This window comes from Larus michahellis, chromosome 2 (genome assembly GCF_964199755.1).
Source record: "Larus michahellis chromosome 2, bLarMic1.1, whole genome shotgun sequence".
NCBI classification, from domain to species: domain Eukaryota; kingdom Metazoa; phylum Chordata; class Aves; order Charadriiformes; family Laridae; genus Larus; species Larus michahellis.
Genome location: NC_133897.1, coordinates 14714570 through 14734658, shown reverse-complemented (window position 1 = coordinate 14734658; position 20089 = coordinate 14714570).

Here is a 20089-nt window from a genome sequence, read left to right as displayed (position 1 = left end):
GGCTTTTAAATACATCCCAGTAGGAAATCTGTGAGCAGGACTGCAGGTCCTCGCCATGTGGAAATGCCTTTTCCTTATGAATTTGTAATTCCAAACTCCAGAACACTCACATAGCCCCAAATATTTTCCCTTTCATCAGTTCTGGTGGGCTTTCCATCAGCAAAATGGCAGAAACAACACATGCTCAATGAAATATATAATTATTTTCTATGTTTTGATCTACTAAATAGTAAAATTAAGAAAACTTACTGTGGAAATTCTTTTTTAAAGGTGAAGAGAATAGTTTGGCGGATGAAGGAAGACTGCTTTAGAAAGATAGAGGTGTCCACTGTATTTGAAAAGGTAAGCATTTCCTTTACAAATATATTAATAGATGACAGCCTTCCTCAGCCTATTGAAACTAATATATTTTTTGCCATAACCACTGTATTTCAGATCCCTCTTCAGGCCTTTCTTTTTTCTCCAGTGTGGTACAAAGTTGATTGAAACCACACAGGTTCCCATTACAGAGCCCGAAGTCTGGTGATGAAATCTAAAGAACCATTTCCCTTTTTGTTCTCTCACTCCTTTAATTTTCCTCCTGTTTCCAAAGTTCAAATTATTTCTATTCCTGGACAGAAAAGATATTTTTCACTTCTTGTGCTTTTGTTTTTTTGGTAAAAGGAATAAAAAAATCCAAATTCAATGAAAACAAGACTTTATTTATATCTCTTCTTCACTGAGATAATCAGAACACCTCATTCTGGGTAATTCTTTTGATCATAATTTCTTTTTTGTTAAAAAACGATACTCGTCCTACTCTGTTTGCAACTGTCAGTGATGTCATTTTGAATGAAGAAAACTTAAAAGAAATATTTTGGTCATTGTGTATAAACTAAAATCAGATCAAAATACTCTCTGGTTAGGATAATTTATACCAGTTTCTACTGTGACTTTGTCTAATAAAACAATCAAATGCAAAGTTCACTCTCTGATGACTGAAGAATTGGACTGTGCAAAAAATAAAAAATTGGCAGAGCAAAACATCTCAGCTGCAGGCTATAAAGGAAAAAGGAACACAGAAAAGGTCTCTGTTAAAAAGAAAAACAGTGACTGAAGAATCATTTCTACATTCTGGAGACCTCTTTTGAAAAACGATGACCCTGGTAACTGGGCAGACAAAGAACACACTATTAGTGAGCATTAACTTCAGGACTGCAGCCAAGGGACAGATATTAGAAAATGAATAAAGCACTAAAAATCTCTTTCTCTCTCAAGATTGTGGAAATATAATGGCAAATTAATTAAGAGGAACCATACAATCATGTGCTACGATCTTGTCAATTCACAAGCTAAGAAAGGTTATACGAGGTCAACATTTGGAAGCAACCCCCTCTTGGGAGCATCCAGATCAGCAAAGTCCAAACTTCTTAGACTAAAGGCCAAACACATAATTCAATAGTATCAAAGGGATGATATCCTCTTTTTGGACAGGTTCTATTCTCTGTTCTTTAGGTAGTTTAAATGAAGAGCAGAGAGTTGAAAGGGTAAGCCAAGTTTTCTAGTGGAAATTCATGTGCGCTGCAGGAAAATAATTACTTATTACATTAAAAGTAGGCATAAGGAAAGGATAACAGGCCAAAAGCTGAAAATGAGAAATTCTTGAGGATGACTGGGTGCTTCACCAGATTATTGTAGAGGCTCTCAAGGTAAATGGGCTTTTCAATGTAAAACTGGTCTGCATAAATAAAATTAGCTTAAAATGGTAGAAATAAATAGAAAAGCTAGATTTAGAAAGAAATAATTAGGAAGGATAGAACTATAATGACTTACGCTTTGGTTAGAATTTATCTCATCTAAATTAACCTCTACAATCAGACCCTTTTTGAGCTTGTTTTCTAGGCTCCCCAATAATTAGTGGGACAAGAGAGAAACACTTCTAAAGGGAGAGTCTGCTATTTGCACTTTTAGACACTGCCGGTGGACTTGCTTCCAGGTGTGCCTGTTTCTCTCCACAGAGCTTAAAAGAAGCTTGACAAATGTCTTAGGCTAGAGACATAACTTTTTGATTATTAATATGGAAATATATCCCACCATCTTTATCTCTATTCTCCATTCACTCTCTGAAAACCTGGATGATTGCAGGACAAGCTCTGACTTCAATAGGGAAGCTATAGATGGTTTATAATCCAAACACTTTTAAGACCCATGAAAAAACCCATAGAAATCTGGAAGGAACCTTAGAATAGTATAATTTAATCGTGTTTTTCATATCCATATTCTAATATAGTCCAAAAAGTCAGACTATATGCACAAAATAACTGAAATTGCTATTTCAAAAGCAGTCTTTGCTCTGTCATTATAACTGTCATTTGGTAGAAGTCTTTTGTCTGGTAGCTTTCGCTACCACATCAGTGATAGAAATGTTGTAGTCACTGCAATGATTTGAAAGAGACAGTATTGTAACTTTTCAATTGGCTTCATAAAAGCCATTACTTCATCCTGCAAACCTTGTTTTTGTTATACTTTTTGACCTGGAAAACACTGACCAGTTGCATGGAGAATAATGGTAAAGGCAGGGTATTTTTTGACTGAGTCCACCGCTTGGTTTAATGAGGAAGACTGTCATTGTCTGAATTGTTACAAATCACTTTGACAGTTAACGGAAAAATGGAGGACAAATTCACTTGGTGCCTCTTCAATTCCTTCTCTGATGTTTTTTAACCAGAGTTACAATAGTATCCCGTTTCCCTGACCTGTATAAGGAATGTGGGCTCAGTTACATTTTCGTTTTAAAAGTCAGAGATTCCAGCTGGTAACAGCAGCTTTTCTGCCCTTTGAAGTAGAGATAACAGATAATATTAAATTTACAAAAGCCCAGCAACATTTATTAAATTTTAGAAGCCTTCCTTCTAAATACACAATATCCTTTAAAAACTTGATCTAAGCGGGATTATGAAAGATAGAGTGCAGTAAGAGAAGAGAGACTGCTGCCTGGTGTAGTTCAGAAGCAATAGAGAGCACACTACAGAGTATTTTGTTCTTCAAGTGATTTTCATTTGCTGCTTTATTAGTCATGTACAGTTTGAAACTGAGAGCAGTGCTAATCTGACAAGATGTATGCATCTGTTAGAATCAATCTACCAACTCATGGTGTTCACTAACTTGGTGCCCCAGCTCTCTACTCCATATAGTGAGATTTTTCATTTTCCGGAAGAAATGATCAGGAACACATAGAGGGTCACTCCAAGGGGCAGGGAGGATAGTTTTTTCTGAACAGGCAGGCAAACACACATCCTTACAAAGGAAATTTGATGGCAATATTTCTTTTCTCATTTGTACACATAAATGAGATTAAAAAAAAATCGTTCACACCACTTTTCAGAGAGGTAAAAGGTGCAAAAGTGAAAATATAGCTGCATTGGTGAAAACCAATAGGAATAATGTCTCGGTGAGTACCATTCTTGCAGTGAGATTAAGCACTAGCAATGATTAGCAACATGTACCTCTATTAATGTGTCCTGTCAATTTATATGATGTCAATGATAGTGAAATAATTAGAGTTAGTTTGAATCTTCAGATTCTACTCCTTATGGGGAGAAGACACAAAGAGGCACACTACCTACTGAAACACTGAAGGTCAAAGAAGATTTTCTCCTATTCATTTCTCACTCCTCAGGGAAAGTTCTGCTCTTGTAGTAGAAAGATTAAGAGGCTGAAGCCAAAGCTCTGAGCAGACAAGGAAGGTATGGCATGGGTATTCAGTCTGCTCTTCTCATGCAGAAGAAAAACACAAAAGTGTGTGGGCAGAAAATGGCACAGTGTCCTTCACGCAATTGCTCAGCTACCTACAAAATATGGAATGGAATATTCCATTTTATTTGATTTTTAAATATCCCTTCCAAGTTATGTTTTATTTCAATACACGCCAAAGATTTATCAGGCCTAGGTATGACTTATTCTGTAATTAAATTTTTTGAGGAATGGTATGTGATGTGAGAAGTCCAGCTTCTAGCCTTTGGTATTCCTGCAAGAATTCAATGTGAAATCTTTATTTTAATAAAGGAGAGAATGTGAATAAAAGTCTCTCCTAAACCCATCAGCAATTCAGCAATGTAGTACAAAATATGACTCTTCTAATTCGTAGGTTTGCTTTTGGCTTTTTTTGTGGTTTTTTTGTTTGGTTGGTTTTTGGTTTGTTTTCTTTTTTTAGAAAGAGTCTTTGGCCAATTTGGAAAATCTTCCAGTCAGGTCTACTTTCATGTAAACAGAACACTTCATTATATAAGCTGCATCAACCTCCAGAACAAAAAGAAAAAGGAAAAAAAAAATGTCGATGATGAAAAACGTGCACTAATTCCTTTATTAAGACAGCAGTTGCAAGATAATTGACTGATGTAAAATTCCTGGTGAATACGACTTTCAGAACACTCCAGTTTCAGATGAACCAGATGTCTGGTGCATATGTGGAATTCCCAGGGTGACCCGTTTATGAATACTTGACACCAACAAAGACATAGGAAAAGAAATGAATGTAGAACATTCATTCTACCTGTGAGCCTTATACTGCATGTGTTCATCTTTAGGGAAATAGCTGGAAATTTAAAGTAACTTACGCATGTTGCTCCATCTCTGTCTTGTCAATCAGTAAAGTAAGGTTTTCTAATATTTTGCTGGTGCACCCCTGAAAGCTGTGTAAAGTTCTGTCATTAGGCAGCTATAGCTGCGGTGTCTGGCCAGCTCTAGGACTAAGGGAGAACATTTTTTTCCTGGGTGTTTTTTTCCACGGAAGAACCCTTCACCCCTTCCAATTCAGCCTCATTTGAATGGGAATTTGAATGGTACATTAGGTGCTTGGCTGAGCAATGGAATATCTGCCAATTCGTCATGCCAAATGATCAAATTCAGCACAACAAAAAGGGTAGCGAGTAATACATTACAGGCTAGTCACAGTACATTAAAGTTTGACGTACATGAGACTATTCCAAATTCAGGCTTCTTTTTGCTATTATCATTTTAGAGATGGGCAGCTATGTGACCTTTTGTGCTTATATTACTCTCTAGCCTACAATTTATCTCAGGTTTGCAGGGAGTCACCTGGACAGAAGATTGCTGCAATTGCAATAACCACGTCTGAATGACTGACCACTGCTAACAAATCTGTTCTATGCTTTACACCAGCTATGCTTCACCTAGTGGTCATAGATCAGCATGGGCAATTAGACACGGAGCTCTAAGACTTCCTGATTTATTATCTCACAGCTCCCATTTGTACTCTATCCCTGCCTTGAAAGTAAACATCTTTTAATGTAGTTTGTAGGAAACTTGGCATCTTTTGCATGAATTCCTCAACTTTCAATAGATGCAAAGAATTGTAACATTCTTGACCATTTATAACTACTAGTATTACACTGTATGGCAGCTTTATTTAGAACTAAAGTTATTTGAACTTTGAAGTTCCTAAACATGAGTTTCAAAAAATAAATCAAGTGAGAAGTATGAGTCTACGTACGATTTCCTTGGATGTCCTACTTTTTTCAGTACAGTCAACACAGCTGTTCCATTCCTCCACTCTAGAATTACACGAAGACTTTTTTCCGAAACAGGTGTCGATTTTGTCTTCTAACTAAACAAAGCCCAAAAATAGAGCACAAAGCAGAATACAAAGCTTAGCATTTTCCTCTTTAAATCTTTTCTTCAGAAAGCTGTGATCAGGTTTCTTTTACACTGTGCTATGTACCTGCTTCTAATGGCCATGATCTATGATGCTGAAATAACAGTACACAGCATGAATATTAACCTACATCAACATCTTACATATAAGGATTTGTATAAGGATTTGTAGTTAGCTGTTATATCTATTAAGATATAGTTATGGTAAATCGTTTATCATTTTAGAAATGCACAGTAAGATTAACAATCAGAGAGCTGGGCAGTTTACTCATGAGAAACAACGGACAGCTGAATTGCAGCCTTTTTTGCTACAACTAGTGCAATTTTCTTGAATGTGTTTTTTTAAATAATTCATCAGATTATATATGCCATCCAGATGTATTTAATGTACTCACCTGTGAACTGAAATCTGCAGCTACTTCCTCATGACCTGTTACCTAAGTTAGGTATTCTATAGTTTTTCTTAACTCATTTGATTGTCTAAGCTTTACAAACAGCTGTAGCTCTCAATTAGGAAATTAGGTGGCAAATGATCCAAAGAGATAAAAGATTAAAGTGTGATTTGTCAAAACTTTCTTTATTTTCAAGTTTTCTGAGGATAAAAAAGATATGTGTCTTCATTAAAATGGCATTTTTTTCCCAGTTATGTTCATTTGTTTTCCTTACCCTTTTGTCCCTTTTCCTTATGCGTATGAAGCATAGCTGTAGTAGGCTATGCATATGGACTTGCCTCCTACTAGATGAATCTTCTGTCTGGCCTACTCCTTCACACAATTATTTATGCAGAAAATGTCACTCTGTATCACACTGCAGATCCTTGGTTTCCTCAGTCTCATACCCCGCGCATTCTTTATGTCAACTAATGTTGACATAAGCACAAGTATCAAAATACAAAATATCAACCCCATCTTTATGGAAACCCTTATACAAAGAGATACAAATGTGAACTAATTTAATCAGTGTTAGCAAGCGTGCTCATGAATTTATTTTTCCCCCGTTCAACCAGCTCTTCAAAAAATATTTAGATAAGATTAAGAAAAGAACATATGTAAGTTGCTTACCAAAAAGCATTCTATATCTGTCATTTTATGTAATATAAACATAAGCCGAACAGCGGGAGAAATTTCCTGAGGTGGAGATTGGCACTGAAATAGTTTTCTAATGAAAATCGAGTAGGAAGCTTTAAGAGATTTAAAGCTAGACAAGATAAAATAAAAGACTGTAGGGGAAAACATTGCAGTGACAGAGAGCGGGAATATGTTTAATAGGTCTTTTTCCGTCTCTCACCTCTGTGCTTTCATGATTATTTTTTTCTGCCTGAGAAATTTTAGAAGACTTCTTTTTGATAAACAGGATGATTCTGTTCTCTAAAGCTGTATGATTTTAGACGATAAGTAACTCAAGAGCTTTCAGTTAGTGCTCTTGAGGTAGCACTTGAATGACGATAGAACAAAATGGAGCATCAATTAAATACGTTTTAAGGATAATTACAAAAAAATGTGATTTTAATGTAAGATACATTGATGCCATTCTGCCAAAGCCATATTAATTCTGAAAAACACTAAATATGGTCTACTAAGCTCATTTATTAGAAATAACAGACATAAAACAAACTAAACATATATCGATGACTTCTCTGTGTTGCCCCTGAATTTATGTTGAGAACTGGGGAGATGACAATTCTGTTCTGTATTTGAACAACACCTAACACAATTGAGTTTTATTCCGTCACACAGTGCTATGACTACAAATCCATAGGAAATAACAACCTAACCTACACTGCTAATAGCAAATTTAGCACAGTGAAACGTATACATTTAAAAACATTTGATTTCTAAAAAAAGAAAATAATTAAGTCTCTCCACAGGTGTAGGTAGAACAGGTGTAATAATGAACATGAAGCATTTTATTTAAGAAGAGCCAGAACTGCCATTTATTTATTTATGGATAAGAAATTACAGGACTGAATATGAATTGATGAAGTTATTAATAATTTTTGAGACCTTAGTAATTCTCCCAAGAGATTCTTCTCTTGCCACGTAAAGTTAAAAGCAGAGATACAATCAGTACTGAAGACCAACAAATATATACAAATGTTCTGGATTTTTTCCTCTAGCTTCATCTCTATTAAAAAATCATACTAATATAACTAAGCTGACATAAATATAGTCAGTTATATGCAAACTCAGCACCTGCAGCAGTTGAACCCTTTTCCAAATTAAAGTCACCAGGTTACGTGAAAGTTATTTAAGCAAAGGTTTAACTGGTTTACATGTATACATTGTACAATGCGTGTAACTTCTTTAGGATTGACAAGGTTTGAAATGCAATCTGTAAGAGCATTGATCTCCATTTAAGAAAAGATACTGTTTCCTGGGTTCACAAACATTGAATTTTTTAAAAAGGCTTGAACAAACTAGGAAGCAAGAACAGTGAGTTTACCTGAAGTCAGATGATTTCAAATGTACTTCTGACATGCAAAAAATTATTCTGCAAAAAAGGATAGTGAAACAAAGACCAAAAGGGCAGGAAACCAAGAAGAAAATGATTGAAGGTAAATAGCAAGAAGAGCAAAGAAGGGCATCATTGCCAGCATAAGGACAACAAGAAGTGTAAGAAGGCTAAAGAAGTATTAGAGAAGATGGGTTTAGTAATACACTGGAGGAATAATATTAATTACAAAGCCAAAAGACATGTGATAATGATTTTTTTTCTGTTAACTTGTTTATACCAGGAGCATAATAAAGGAACAGAGATCAGGAGAATTATATAAACTCTTACAATATTTTTTTATTACTGAAGTTAGATTTCCTTTAGGATGTTATTAATTAGGATAAAATAGTGTGAAGTCCTTGACTTCGATAAAACTACACTGACATCCATCAGCTGAGGGTTTGGTAACTTGTACACAGTTATCCGAATATCCTAACTTTAATAAAATGCTTCATATTATTTGATACCTCTTTCTATGATTTCCTTTTCTAGTTTCAGGATCTGTCTTGTTCTGTAATTGTGTGAAGACAGCTGGCTACAGCTGTCTTTGCAGCATTTCTGATTTGTTTTCTCACTTCTGTACCAAGTTTGGGGAATTCTTGTAGTTATTGGAACTGAATTTATCCCGTCCATCTAAACATTCTATACAACTCTGGCAGTTAAATGGAGAAGGATCCTTTAAAAGCTGAAAGTCCAATAAAGAAAATGATCTTCAATTTTGTTGTTGCACCTTTGACCGGTTGAAAACTTCAGGACAATGGACTTTAGGATGTGTTTTTTCTTCCATTCTTATTAGTTTAGACAAATACTTACTGTTAGTTCATGATGTCCAGCACTTTCTGACAAAACTTGAAGTAGCCCTCTGCCTAAAAATGAAAACACATTAAAAAAATGTGCCTTACTTCTTTCATATTCAGAATTATAATTACAAGACAAGACAAAATGCAAAAGCTGCACACCTTTACCCTCGTGTACACATCAAGACGTCACCTAAGTGAACACAGTAATCCATAAGAAAGGAAAGTGAGATGATAACTTAAGTCATGCAGGAACCTATGAGGTGTGGGGAACCTCTTGCCAGCCTTCTCCACTTCCCCAGAAAATTTTACCTATATTTCTTGGCTTTTACAACATGGAGTTCTATGAAATACAGAACGAATATATATCTTGATGCTGAAATGTTAGGTATTTCAGGTGGGACATGAATATATCTTTACCAAAGTGTCCAATATTAGATGATTACATCTACAGAGGCGTCTTTTATTATCAGTGGAGAGCAATGGAGTAGCTTTCCACATATTGACTTATTTTAATATAGTTTTCTGAGCAGATAAGATGCACTGATCTTAAATGCCTATTTTTTTCAATGACTATTCAGAAGTCCTCGGCTGACTAACTCGGACTTTGAAATATATCCTTTAGATATCAAAGATTAAGGAAGAGAAATCCTACTGCATAAGGTCTGTTGTGCAAGGCTTATTCACAGCTGTAAATGTAAGCTGTACCTGCTCACCTGTACTGGTCATTCAGTGCATTCAACCACAGCCCAACCGCTCCATGCATTTGCAAGGATGATAATCCCTTTCCTTCCAGCAACTGGTGGGGAAACATGTTGTGATTCTTAACAGAAGTAAAAACCAATGAGTAATGCTCAGCTATTGTCAACTAAGCATCATTTTGTTCTCTTGCAAAAAGAGATTTTAAGTATATGGTGGAGTTATTATCAAACAAAATCAGAAGGATATCACTGCAATCCCTCGACAGGAGGACTGATTTAAAACAGCCATTGACAGTGTTATAAAAACTAAAATATCTCTCCTCCCCACCCCGCTGTAATGCTGTCTGTACCGAAGCAATGTAGCTCCAACTGTAATTGCACAACATGGTACTGTATTAATGCTACCCCGAATAAAAGTGATTACATTTTTTAAAGTCTTTAAAATAGCATATTTTCCTGATAATCTCTGATAATAGTTTTGCCTCACCATCTGTCTAGCTAAGTCCTGATTCTTTGTTAAGGGCAAGGAATATAAGCAGATGCAGATGGCATCAGAATCCAGGATATCTACAAAGATTTGCATGAGCAGAACAGGCAGCACATGGATAAGGTTACCACGGAGTGGATTTGCATACCAAATAGGGAAACAAAATAGGAAAAAACAAGAGGCTGCACTATGTATGTGGTATATGCCGTGATCACACTAGGCTGTGGTGTTTCATGAGCTATTAGGGTATGTATATCACATCAAATATTAAATGCTTGTAGAAACAACAGAAGGTACGGAAAGATATCTTTGTTTCCTGGAGTTCTTTAGATGCCCTAAGGGGTTAGAGGAACACTGGAAATCTGTTACACTGCTAACACTATCAGAAAACAAAGTTAATACATCATTCTTTTAAGAAATGTATTATATTTTCAGGATTTTACCCAATAGGACTTCAAGCTTTTACAGCTTTATGAAAATTAATGTTGTTATGTGAATGGAAAACATAATAATCTAATAAATAACAATTAATTAAATAAATACTTCAGTCCATTTGATCGGTTCTATTACATAGCTTCATATAAATGAAGAACTCTATTTCATGCTAATACTTTTTGATTGTTTTTCTTATTGTTTAAACGAGAAAATAAATTTGAGCTTTTGATATTCCTGAGAATTACAGGCTTCTAGAGCATTGCAACAAAAGACCACACTTGCTACTGGATCCCATTCTTCTGAGAAAGGAAAAATTATTTGCACCACAGAATGAAAGAAAAACAAAACAACAACATGAAAGGCAAGTCCTGCTTGACAAACCTGATCTCCTTCTATGACAAAGCGTCCTGCTTGACGGATGAGGGAAAAGCTGTGGATGATGTTTATCTGGACTTTAGTAAAGGCTTTGATACAGTTTCCCACAGCATTGTCTTGGAGAAAATGGTTGCCCATGGCTTGGACGGGAGTACTCTTTGCTGGGTAAAAAACTGTCTGGAGGGCCGGGTCCAGGGAGTGGTGGTAAATGGAGTTAAATCCAGTTGGTGGCCAGTCACAAGTGGTGTTCTCCAGAGCTTGGTATTGGGGCCAATTCTCTTTAATATCTTTATCGATGATTTGGACGAGAGGATTGAGTGCACCATCAGTAATTTTGCAGACAACACCAAGTTAGGTGGGAGTGTTGACTGCTTGAAGTTAGAAAGGCACTTCAGACGGATCTGGACAGGTTGAATCAATGGGCTGAAGCCAATGGTATGAGTTTCAACAAGGCCTAGTGCCAGCTCCTGCAGTTGGGTCACAACAATCCCATGCAGCGCTACAGGCGTGGGGAGGAGTGGCTGGAGAGCTGCCTGGCAGAAAAGGACCTGGGGGTGTTGGTCGACAGCTGGCTGAATATGAGCCAGCAGTGTGCCCAGGTGGCCAAGAAGGCCAACAGCATCCTGGCCTGTAACAGGAACAGTGTGGCCAGCAGGACTAGGGCAATGATCACGCCCCTGTACTCGGCACTGGTGAGGCCCCACCTTGAGTCCTGTGGCCAGTTTTGGGTGCCTCACTACAAGAAAGACATTGAGGTGCTGGAGCAGGTCCAGAGAAGGGCGACGAAGCTGGTGAGGGGTCTGGAGAAGAAGTCTTATGAGGAGCATTTGAGGGGCCTGGGGTTGTTCAGCCTGGAGAAAAGGAGGCTGAGGGGAGACCTTATTGCTCTCTACAGCTACCTGAAAGGAGGTTGTAGAGTGGTGGGGGTTCTTCTCTTCTCCCAAGTAGCAAGTGATAGGACAAGAGGAAATGGCATCAAGTTGCACCAGAGGAGATTTAGATTGGATATTAGGAAAAACTTTTACACTGAAAGGGTTATCAAGCATTTGAACAGGCTGCCCAGGGAAGTGGTGGAATCGTCATCCCTGGAGCTATTTAAAAGACAGGTAGATGTAGTGCTTAGAGATATGGTTTAGTGATGGTTTTTGTCAGAGTTAGGTTGATGGTTGGACTAGATGGTCTGAAAGGTCCCTTCCAACCTAGATAATTCTATGATTCTAAAACAAACAAACAAACAAAACATATGAATGAACAGATTATGTTAGAAAGAAAAATCGTATTTTATCTACAAAACAACTACGATGTAAAATTATTTTCTAAGAACTATTTCTGCCTTGATGCATCAAAACATATTCTTTATAAGGAACAGACTTACCGTCCAAACCAGCCCTCGTCAAAAGAAAACGAGGAACTTTTAACAGAGCTAGGTTCTGAATGGATATTTCTCTTTTCCAGGACACTTTCTGGCTAGAGCTCTCTATACATTCAGTGGCAATAAAACAATATCACTAAGAAACATAGTCTTAAAACACTGAGATCCCTTGAGAGACTTCTGATCCTGAGGGTTTTAATTTTTCTTCTGCTGCTCTTGTACTGAATACCTTGTTGACTAAGGTGGATTTATATTATCTTTTTCTACTTAGAACAAATGATTAATTCATAACTAGGCTGGGTGTCATTTTCTGATTCTTACTCAGGTCTTCCACTGAGGTGGCAAGATCTTTTGGTATTCGGTAGCCTATACCATGGCCTGTTGGATTTCTACCTGGGCACCTACCAGAGTCATCCAAACTTTAGGCTAATGACTTAGAACAGGTTGCGAAGAGATGTTTTTACACAAGATTTTCACTTAACTGGTAACAGCTCATTCCTATAACCTCTTTCCAAACAAATTAAGAATCCTTCACTTTTTGGCCCTTTAATTGTATTTTATTTCCTGTTATTTTATTGTACCTGCACATGCAAGTCCATTGCTGCATCCATCCCACAAGGATTCTCTCTCCATGTTTAATAGACATGAAATAGTTAAGTTGTCTCCTCTCTAACTGAGTTACTGGTGGCTTTACCATCCCAACATTGTGTACAACCAGAAATGTACCAACTGTGTTGAGGCAATTCAATCAAATTGATGTGAACTTTGAATGTTTATCAGATCATGAGCACTTGACCCTGTTGTGACACTGCTGGTCTGTTTTTCAACCTTCTTTTCCTCTACGGTGATATATGCCAGCATTTGAATCAATAGCATCTTTTTAGTTGAACAGAAATGTATGGTTCTATTTGCTGTGTTTTCACCAGACCACTTTAACATCTTCATAAAGATGTTATGGAACAGCTTGCAAAGCAGCTATTTTCATCACAGTTCATAATATATATATGCAAACCAAATATTCACAGTAAAGCCTTGCATTTTTTGTGTCTTTGAAGATCCAAAGCTCTGCTGCATGGGTATCTATAAATACCTTTTACTCTAACAAAAGCAATTTTTGCATAGACCTCCAGATCTGTTTGAGCCATTCTGGTCTTCGATAAATTACCCTTTGAAGCATATCTTAGCATTTCTTTCCCAATAGTAATATCAATAAAATAATTACTAAACATGTATATGTTGTGACATTCAACGATTAAATTATTCTGGTGTTAAGACCTATCCTATTAACATCTGATCTGATAGTATTTAAATGATAGGGACATGCTTATCAGTCTTCTCTTGATGCAGCTCCACTGAGTTCAGAAGAGCTACTTTATTTTACACCTGGTAATTATTTGGCCCTTGGGTAAAAATAGATTCAAGAGAAATAATGGATATAAAGGTGAGAACAACATCAAACAAAGCTGATTGTCTTCCCTTACATATCCCTCTGCAAGGTTCATTGTAGCACTATTTCTTCTTTTCTCTGTCTTGTGAAAATTTCTAATGATCTTACCCATCAGTAACTATATAACTGTGGTTTGTACTTTATCCTGGTGGAAATCCCAGTTCAGGAACATTGGGTAGCATATGAAGACTGGGCAAAGTGTATTTTTTGTGCTGAAAATAGACTCTGGTGCCTTGAATGTTGTGCAGAAGATACTTGGAAATGGTATCTACATTTATTTTTAAAACCAATAGATTGCTATATGTTTAGCACTTACTTCTGAGAGGAGGAACAAGTTGACTCTGTATTTACCTCTGTGCTATCATCCCACAGGAGGCAGCCTCTAAAAGCACAGATGTTATAACTGTCCGATTCCCAAGCAGGGAATAACTCTCTGTATCTTCTTTTTCCTATTGTCTATTCACAAAAAGGCAGCTACCTTTTCAGCTTTGCTATGATCCCCCTGCCTTAAGGAAAAAGGATGTGGCTGGCTGTAACAGGATCACTGTTTGTTTGCTCTGTACTTAAATTACATTAATCCCACACGCTGGGGCTTCCAGTGGGCTCTAATGACTGAGGGGGGAGGAAGGGAAGAGGTGACTCCTACGGCTTTTGTGATTTCCTGTAGGGCAAAGACATGTGCCACAACTAAAACGGCCATAAGGCAAGGTGTTCAGACATAACTAGGAGGATTTCAGTTTCTCAGAACCTAGGTGACATATTTTCCTCACACACTCAAAATTAAACTGAGCACAAGATTAGGGGTAGAAAGGGAATTTTCCCTCAGGTCAGTTTGGAAGGAACTGAGAGTACTTATTTCATTGAGTCCTCCACTGGAGTTGGAGTGATCCTAACAGTTTTCCTTGCACCAGTAACCCTTTTTATTACCAAATTTTCCTACCCCTGGTAGCTAGAATATTGTTCTTTCCTGTTGTGTTTCCATGGGAAATTACATTTCTTCTTTTTGGTCTTTCATTACAGGTCTTCTATTTTTAAATGGATGCTGGAAAGGATTTTCTAGCCTATAGTGTGTGGCGCCATGTACTGCAGAAATTATTTGGATCCTCTAAAATTAGTCATCAAGCACATTATTTCCTGTGATTTCAAGAGAATTAATAAAGGTCCTCATGGTGTTGTCCAGTCCTACATTCCTACTGTAAAAGAACTCCTGGAACAAGAAAAAATTCAGACCAAAAGATTAAATTTGATAGAGCACACTAGGGACATAAGGAAGAGAATGTAAAAAAAAAAAAAAAAAAAAGTGCTGCAGTCTTATTTCAAAATCAGTAGTGTTAATTGAACTTCTAAAACCTCATCATAGCTCCTTTGCCAATACAAAGAAGACTTAAAACCAACATAATAATTAAGTGGGATTTCTGCTTGCCTACAGGCATCTCGGTGGCTTCACTCAAGCATCCAAATGGCATCAAAGATATAGGCAGAGAAAGGACCAGTGACAGCCAGTGGGATATTTTGCGTGCCATTATTTGCAGGCACGGGCTTCTACAGTCCTGTAATTTATCTCCTAGACAAGAAGTATATTTGGCCAAAAACTAATACACTTTACAGTCTCTGGCCAGTCCCTGGCCCACTCTTTCCATGGACTATAGTATCACCTTGTAAAATAAAGTATTTTCTGTTCAGAGTAATTTTATTTTTTTTTCTCCTTTAATTGTAGATTACCTGAGAAAAGTTAAATATGTGATGTATGAGAAAAAACATCTTCACACATTTTCATTTTTTTAGTTGTTCCATAACAGATGGAAAGACTCTATAAATTGATGCCAGATCAAGGAAACAGTGAATATAGGATTGTGTAGTAGCACAGCTCAATTCTGCATTTTCATTATTATTTGTTTACCTGATGTGGTCATTTTCAAAGAACCACAAGCAAGTAGTTTAAATGAGATAGCATATCAAGGAAAGAATTTACACCCATGCTTCCCAAAAACAGGTAAACAAATCTGTACGATCTGCAAAACATCACCATACTGCAGATAGGTTTAGCTAAGCATAAGAAATTTAAAAAGTCCATATGTATGCATTGCCATCCCATTCCTCAGCACAGATGTTTGCAGAGAAAGAATACAGAATGACTTAACCGGGAATTCAGCTAACCCCTTGACTCTCATCCAAAGTCTTTAGCAGGTGACTTGCTAGGCCTACTGTGGCTTAAATTTCCTTCCACTTAATCTTTTTCTCTAGTAGGTTGCAGCTGTAGCTATGTGATGGGAGAGTTATATATGAATGGGATATCGGATCGTATCACCCCAGATACTTTAGCTAAAGAAATAAAATCATGCCTGGTTTGTTGCTGTGCATTTGACATCTTTTTTTCTTAATACTGCATGGAAAAATATGCATTTAAAAAGTAAATACTATGTGGACTTTCTTTGCAATCCCCTTCCAAGAGCTCTGCAAGAATCATTTTGTGTTTGAAGGATTAAAAATCTCAACAACTCTAGGGCAGAGACAGTAACTGAATTAACATCTGAAGTTTAGTATTCTGTCATATTAGATTCTAAGTCAGATCTGAAGCTCTCTGAACACAAAACTCTGACTAGTTATTCATAGAGAATTTTTCCAGTTATACATTATTTACATCTACTTCCTTTCTTTCTCCAGTGGAACCGGTGTTAACTGACTATCTAGGAATGCTTGGGAAAGCCTAGCTGATATTCATACAAGGAATACAAGAAGTGGGAGGTATTAGCCAACTTAATATCTGGATATTGTAGGTAGCACAAAGCATTTATGATTCGACTTGTTAGTAGTTGGGGCGAAATCTAAGAAGCAGAATGCAAATTTCCAAATGTGCCTGAACTTAGAGCGGTTTAGCATCCTTTGGCACTCTGTGCTTTTCCACAGATCAACTAAATTTTGACGACATTTAAAAGTTTCCAAAATGCAATAGCGCTGACTGGAATCTGTACAGAGCTGCATGCTGTGGGCTTGCCTCCCATGTCTCCTGTCCCTGTCCCTGGGGATGGTAGAAAATGACCTGGCTGGGAAAGGATCCTCTCAGGCCAGTCTCCGACTGCCTTTCTTGGTCTCAGCCCTGGAAGAATTCTCTTCCCTCTGTGAGCTTTCAGATTCACTACCTGGTCTTTTGGGTCTTCTTGTTCAACCAGAGCAGAGCTAGGATTAAAAATAAATAATAAAGAATTGTGCTTGAAATAACATTTAGGGAGTTCTGTTGGTAGCATTTCAACATTTTTAATTCCTTTATTTATTTCTTTTTAGCAATAAGAACAGTGAGAAAAGAAATAAGACTGAAATAACAAATTTGTTCTCCAGTCTGCAGCTCAAGCTCTGATCTGTGATTTTAAGGATAAGGAACTAAAGCAATGGTTTCCTGCAACTTGCACCTAATTACAACAGTGTGTTCAAGTGGGAGGAAATAAAATGTGTGCTGTCTTTGTCCACAGAGGCCCAGCATGAGGCAATATAAAAGAGTGGGAGCTCTGTGATGTATAGTATATCTCAGCAACACAAGCAAATCACAGTCATTTTCCAAGGGCTGTATTGTGAAGGAAGGTATGCAAATGGAATTGCTGAAACAAACATTCAGCCGACTGGACTCGTGTGGGGAGACACAGGTGGTTGTTGGCTGGTTGTGATTTCTGTTACTTATTTGAAGTGGCACAGAAGAGATGCAGCAAATTATAAAGCTTGATTTTAAATTGGATCATTTCACGTGTCTATGTGATGTGGTGGGAAATGGAAATTAAAAACATTGTAATGCCTCTCTGGAATGGTACTGACAGGACATGAAATTCCAAAAGCCTCACATGCATTCATCTATGTGGATTAAACCTGAAGTGACAGTTACCTTTCCAAATATGTGATTACAGTCTTCGAACGTGCTTCTGAACAGAACAAGGATGTTGACACCCAGACCTCACATTGCAGGATGAGCCTGGTCCTGCTTCCTTTGAAGCCTTTGACAAAGCTCCCATTGCCTTCAGAGGCACAGCATTATGCCCAATACAGGGAGACATCCTTTCTGAAGAGCAATGTTTTTGGAAACTGTGGATATTTGTATGCCTGAGCTACACAGGCAAAACAAATTGTCTGTTTACATTTGGTTTGTTGCAGTGTTTGTGAAGAAGGTTGCATTTATATTCTCCACATGGTCGAAACTTTAATCTTTCAATGGCACTCTCACAAATTTTGATGGACAATATTCTATTTCATAAAAGATAAAGATTTGCAGTGTCAAGCTATTATTCCTGGACAGTCCTCTCTTTCCTGTTATAGTCCAAGAAGTCACCTAAAATAGGGCAAGATCTTTGTTAAGCTCTAGCTCTTAAGCCCCAACTCTTTCCTCTACTTATGGTCAAGTATCTTTTCAACTTTTCTTTGCACCTCTCCAGAACTGATAGTATACATATAAATCTCATCTTATCTTCAAGAAACAGCTTGTGGAAAACCATTAGTTTTCTACTTATCGTAACATCTGTATCAACACTGAGCATAATTCATGTGTTGACAATGAATTCAATGGCTAGACATTCTTATGTCAGGGACTTCTGAGAATGGAATATAAGGTAAATAAAGGGTAGATTAGGTTACAGATGGAATGGTAGTATTATATTTTCTATCAAGTGATATTGAAGTCAACTCTTAAGCATGGACTTGACTTCAAGGATATGCTAAAATGCATTTCTGAAACAAGTCTGAAATCTTATCTTCTTTGCAACAAAAGGCATTTTTTTTTTTGTAGGATGTTCACACATTTTAATTGTTACCCTCAGATACCATCTGTCACAAATACTTTCAGGAATAACATTTTCTATAGTTATAGAGGAAGAAACTTCAGGAAAGCTAAAGGCCTATGCTATATATTGCACATACTGTATAGTATTAATATTACTTGATATTATCCACTTTTCAGTAAGTTCCATGTGATTTTTTTCACAAGCAGGCTAAAGTAGTAAGTGTAAGCCAGATGGACAATGGCTCAAAAATGTGCATTATTAGTATTTCCTCCTAAACTAGCAGAACAATTCAAGACCCTTTTATACGCCTGTCCCAGAATGCCAGAGAGAGTGGGCAGCTCTGTAAGGAAAGGTGACCCCAGAACCAAGGGTAAGAGCAAGGCAGGCCAGGCAGTGCCTTCATCAACAAGCGTCCCATGGTAAACAGAGGCCAGTGGTTGTCAGACAAGTCTGTAGTCATGCGGTAGAATCAAGGTAAGCCAGGACTGTGCAAAAAAATGCAATGCATACAAGTTACAAGCACATAAAGTCCAGTTAGATATTTGGGGAAAAAAATCCCCAGTGAAGGTAGCCATACATTAGAAGAGGGTCCAAGAAAGCATGGCAATTCTTAAGCTAAAGATGAATTTAAAAGTAGCTGCTGTTGTGAAGAAAGTAAATTTCAGCTTGGGATGGAATCAGGAGAATTACTTCATTCCAACTCGTGCTAGTGAGATCTCAGCTGAGGAGTGGTGTCCAGTTCTTGTAATTCCATTAAAATGTAGCTTTGCAAAACACATAACCCAGAGAGAGTCTAGAAGACAGGACTAAAAAGCAAATTTTCTTTCAAAACCTTAACTCATGTAGAATGGTCCACATAGGAAAAGAGAAATGAAGAGAAAGGTGTTATATAATTCTGACAATAGATAACAGACACGGTTAGAAGGCAGTGAACAGCTATTTTTCAAATTGCTCTTCTTGCATAAAAAAGAATAAGCAAGTGAATTTCTTTGTAGTAAAGAGGGCTCAGGTTAAGCAGAAGAAAAACCATTCTCATTCTGCTCTTTATTGGGAACATAGTTTGAACAAACGGGCTGGAGAGACTGTAGATTCCTCTTCTCGGGAATTTTGTCAGAGCAGGTTTAGAATAACATCTGTCAGGGAAGTTTTCCCACTCTTCTGTGACTGCATGGAGGAAAAAGATTGACAAACTAAAGACTCTACAGAGAAACTTCAAATGAAGAAAGGGGTAAAACAGACCAGGGGGAGAAGTGGAGGTTAAAGCATACATTGGGGTTAAAAATTATGATGAATGAAGCAGATTGAGCCAGTGAATTTTCCTGGGGGAAGATTTTCACCGTTTTATTTTGAATGTAAAAAAGTGAAATTTTCCTCTGGTCCCTTAATAATAAAAGTACTTTGCAATTCTATAGTGTCTTCATCTTAGGATTTCAAAGAACTGTAAAGAATTAGGCCTCTGAGTTTTCCTCCAAGCAAGATAGATGGGCTCCAAGTGCTTCCCTTTGTATGTCAGTCTGGCTACCTACTTTCGAATGTCATCGTTCTCCAATGGGATGAGGAAACATGAGTA